Source organism: Penaeus japonicus, unplaced genomic scaffold (genome assembly GCF_977035675.1).
Source record: "Penaeus japonicus unplaced genomic scaffold, GWHDUDI00000001_assembly GWHDUDI00000024, whole genome shotgun sequence".
In the NCBI taxonomy this organism is placed as follows: Eukaryota; Metazoa; Arthropoda; class Malacostraca; order Decapoda; family Penaeidae; genus Penaeus; species Penaeus japonicus.
The window spans coordinates 2,429,914-2,434,913 of NW_028234426.1; positions in this window are offsets into that span (position 1 = coordinate 2,429,914).

Below are 5,000 nucleotides of genomic sequence, written 5' to 3' on the forward strand. Positions count from 1 at the left end.
AGAAGAAGAAGGAGAGGGAATAACAAGGAGAAGGAGAGGGAATTAGAAGAAGAAGGAGAGGGAATAACAAGGAGAAGGAGAGGGAATTAGAAGAAGAAGGAGAGGGAATAACAAGGAGAAGGAGAGGGAATTAGAAGGAGAAGGAGAGGGAATAAGAAGGAGAAGGAGAGGGATAAGAAGGAGAAGGAGAGGGAATTAGAAGGAGAAGGAGAGGGAATTAGAAGAAGAAGGAGAGGGAATAAGAAGGAGAAGGAGAGGGAATTAGAAGGAGAAGGAGAGGGAATAAGAAGGAGAAGGAGAGGGATAAGAAGGAGAAGGAGAGGGAATTAGAAGGAGAAGGAGAGGGAATTAGAAGGAGAAGGAGAGGGAATTAGAAGGAGAAGGAGAGGGAATTAGAAGGAGAAGGAGAGGGGAATAGAAGGAGAAGGAGAGGGAATAAGAAGGAGAAGGAGAGGGAATTAGAAGGAATAGAAGGAGAAGGAGAGGGAATTAGAGGGAGAAGGAGAGGGAAGGAGAAGGAGAAGGGGGGGGAAGTAGGAGGAGAAGGAGAGGGAATAGAAGGAGAAGGAGAGGGAATTAGAAGGAGAAGGAGAGGGAATAACAAGGAGAAGGAGAGGGAATTAGAAGAAGAAGGAGAGGGAATGAGAAGGAGAGGGAATTAGAGGAAATAAGAAGGAGAAGGAGAGGGAATTAGAAGGAGAAGGAGAGGGAATAACAAGGAGAAGGAGAGGGAGAAGGAGAGGGAATAACAAGGAGAAGGAGAGGGAATTAGAAGAAGAAGGAGAGGGAATAACAAGGAGAAGGAGAGGGAATTAGAAGAAGAAGGAGAGGGAATAAGAAGGAGAAGGAGAGGGAATTAGAAGGAGAAGGAGAGGGAATAAGAAGGAGAAGGAGAGGGAATTAGAAGAAGAAGGAGAGGGAATAACAAGGAGAAGGAGAGGGAATTAGAAGGAGAAGGAGAGGGAATAACAAGGAGAAGGAGAGGGAATTAGAAGAAGAAGGAGAGGGAATAAGAAGGAGAAGGAGAGGGAATTAGAAGGAGAAGGAGAGGGAATAAGAAGGAGAAGGAGAGGGAATTAGAAGAAGAAGGAGAGGGAATAAGAAGGAGAAGGAGAGGGAATAAGAAGGAGAAGGAGAGGGAATAAGAAGGAGAAGGAGAGGGATAAGAAGGAGAAGGAGAGGGAATAAGAAGGAGAAGGAGAGGGAAAAAGAAGAAGAAGGAGAGGGAATAAGAAGGAGAAGGAGAGGGAATTAGAAGGAGAAGGAGAGGGAATAAGAAGGAGAAGGAGAGGGAATTAGAAGGAGAAGGAGAGGGAATAAGAAGGAGAAGGAGAGGGAATTAGAAGGAGAAGGAGAGGGAATAAGAAGGAGAAGGAGAGGGAATTAGAAGGAGAAGGAGAGGAAAAAAGAAGGAGAAGGAGAGGGAATTAGAAGAAGAAGGAGAGGGAATAAGAAGGAGAAGGAGAGGGAATTAGAAGGAGAAGGAGAGGGAATAAGAAGGAGAAGGAGAGGGAATTAGAAGGAGAAGGAGAGGGAATAAGAAGGAGAAGGAGAGGGAATAAGAAGGAGAAGGAGAGGGAATTAGAAGGAGAAGGAGAGGGAATAAGAAGGAGAAGGAGAGGGAATTAGAAGGAGAAGGAGAGGGAATTAGAAGGAGAAGGAGAGGGAATAAGAAGGAGAAGGAGAGGGAATAAGAAGGAGAAGGAGAGGGAATAAGAAGGAGAAGGAGAGGGAATAAGAAGGAGAAGGAGAGGGAATTAGAAGGAGAAGGAGAGGGAATAAGAAGGAGAAGGAGAGGGAATAAGAAGGAGAAGGAGAGGGAATTAGAAGGAGAAGGAGAGGGAATTAGAAGGAGAAGGAGAGGGAATAAGAAGGAGAAGGAGAGGGAATAAGAAGGAGAAGGAGAGGGAATTAGAAGAAGAAAGAGAGGAAATAAGAAGGAGAAGGAGAGGGAATTAGAAGGAGAAGGAGAGGGAATAAGAAGGAGAAGGAGAGGGAATAAGAAGGAGAAGGAGAGGGAATAAGAAGGAGAAGGAGAGGGAATAAGAAGGAGAAAGAGAGGGAATAAGAAGGAGAAGGAGAGGGAATAAGAAGGAGAAGGAGAGGGAATAGGAAGAGGAAGGAGGAGGAGGAAATTAGAAGGAGAAGGAGAGGGAATAAGAAGGAGAAGGAGAGGGAATAAGAAGGAGAAGGAGAGGGAATTAGAAGGAGAAGGAGAGGGAATAAGAAGGAGAAGGAGAGGGAATAAGAAGGAGAAGGAGAGGGAATAAGAAGGAGAAGGAGAGGGAATAAGAAGGAGAAGGAGAGGGAATTAGAAGGAGAAGGAGAGGGAATAAGAAGGAGAAGGAGAGGGAATTAGAAGGAGAAGGAGAGGGAATAAGAAGGAGAAGGAGAGGGAATAAGAAGGAGAAGGAGAGGGATAAGAAGGAGAAGGAGAGGGAATAAGAAGGAGAAGGAGAGGGAATAAGAAGGAGAAGGAGAGGGAATAAGAAGGAGAAGGAGAGGGAATTAGAAGGAGAAGGAGAGGGAATAAGAAGGAGAAGGAGAGGGAATAAGAAGGAGAAGGAGAGGGAATAAGAAGGAGAAGGAGAGGGAATAAGAAGAAGAAAGAGAGGGAATAAGAAGGAGAAGGAGAGGGAATTAGAAGGAGAAGGAGAGGGAATAAGAAGGAGAAGGAGAGGGAATAAGAAGGAGAAGGAGAGGGAATAAGAAGGAGAAGGAGAGGGAATAAGAAGAAGAAAGAGAGGGAATAAGAAGAAGAAAGAGAGGGAATTAGAAGAAGAAAGAGAGGGAATAAGAAGGAGAAGGAGAGGGAATAAGAAGGAGAAGGAGAGGGAATAAGAAGGAGAAGGAGAGGGAATTAGAAGGAGAAGGAGAGGGAATAAGAAGGAGAAGGAGAGGGAATAAGAAGGAGAAGGAGAGGGAATAAGAAGGAGAAGGAGAGGGAATAAGAAGGAGAAGGAGAGGGAATTAGAAGAAGAAAGAGAGGAAATAAGAAGGAGAAGGAGAGGGAATAAGAAGGAGAAGGAGAGGGAATAAGAAGGAGAAGGAGAGGGAATTAGAAGGAGAAGGAGAGGGAATTAGAAGGAGAAGGAGAGGGAATAAGAAGGAGAAGGAGAGGGAATAAGAAGGAGAAGGAGAGGGAATAAGAAGGAGAAGGAGAGGGAATAAGAAGGAGAAGGAGAGGGAATAAGAAGGAGAAGGAGAGGGAATAAGAAGGAGAAGGAGAGGGAATAAGAAGGGGAAGGAGAGGGTCAAAGGGGGAAGGAGGGAGAGTTGAAGCGAGGGCGAAGTGGAAGAAACAGGCGATGTGCGCATGTTGAGGCAGAGACAGTGACACTGACTTTGAAGCTAATCATTCTGACGAAAGGAAGCAAAAGCCAGCTGGCATCGGTGTTTGACTGCATCGACACACATATACACACACGCACACACGCACACACACGCACACACACACACACACACATATGTATGTATATATATATATATATATATATATATATATATATATATATATATATATATATATATATATAGATAGATAGATAGATAGATAGATAGATAGATAGATAAATAGATAGATAGATAGATAGAAAGATAGATAGACAGAGAGATAGATAGAAAGCTAGGAGTTTTTAAACCGCCAATCCCTAGATATTTTTCCTTGCAACACCATCACGGAATTCCAGTCAAAACCTCTTGACTAAAAGCGTATCATTTATTATCTGTATGTTCGTTGTTCGAAATTTTTATATGCTTTTCTTGACTTCCTCTTTGTTCTATTTATTTTTTTGGTCTCTTCTTTATTATTTGTTATAATCAGTTATCAATATTTTTTTTTCAGGTTACTCTGACTATAGTTTTTTTGTTGTTATTATCTTCACTAATACACTGCATGATGCACGCCCCTTGCTCGACGCCTCAGAAGCATGATATTGTTGCATGCATTAAATCATTGAAATGTAGTAAACATTGTAATTCTGTGATTTGTTGATATGGCAAAGATAATAAGTTACATCATAACTGTAATTAATAACATGTATAATCTACATTATAACTGTGATTGACGTGTATAATTTACATTATAACTGTGATCATTATAACTCTGTGATACCATGGTAATATTACTCTTTATAATAACTCCTATTATTGCAATTGCAAGCATCGGTTTTGCTGTGACTATTACCATTAGGTTTATCATTGTTATCTTTATCATAGTTATCTTAATTATTATTATTATTACAATTATCATTATCACTGGTATGTAGTGATTGTTATCATTACTGTTATTGTTGTTATTATCATCATGATCACTATCATCATCATTATCATTATTGTCATTATCATTACGATTATTATCACTTTTGCTAGTGTCCTTATTGTTGTTGTTATGATTATTGCCATAATCATTATCCTCATTATTATCATTAATACTATTATCATTGTTATTATCATTATTATCAACATTATCATTATCACTACTATCACAGCTACTACTGCTATTATCGTTATCATTATTATCACAACCATCTTCATTATCATCATAATCATCTTCATTATCATTACCATTATCATCACCACCATCAATATTAACATCAGCCTTATCCTTATCCTCATTCTTATCATTATAATTTTCATCTCAAGTGTATTTATTATCTCCCTTATCATCTCCCTTCCTCCAGGGGCTTTGATCCTTATCAGTAATTTATATGTTTTTTCTTTGGATTCTGTTATATTTTGCCTTATGATAAGCGCAGCAGTAACAAGATTCATTCGTGTATTTATGTCTGGAAGTTATTTGGATAAATGCTGTTGTTGTTGATAATGTTATTTCTTTTTTGTTATCCTTATTATGAAGACTATGGATTTTTTTCATGATAACTGGTTTGTTTATCTTTTTTTTTTAAATATTGCGTTGGTGTTATTGTTATTATCATTATTGTTTTATGGACTTTATTATTCTATTATGATTTTATTTTATTTTGTTCCGATTCTCGTTT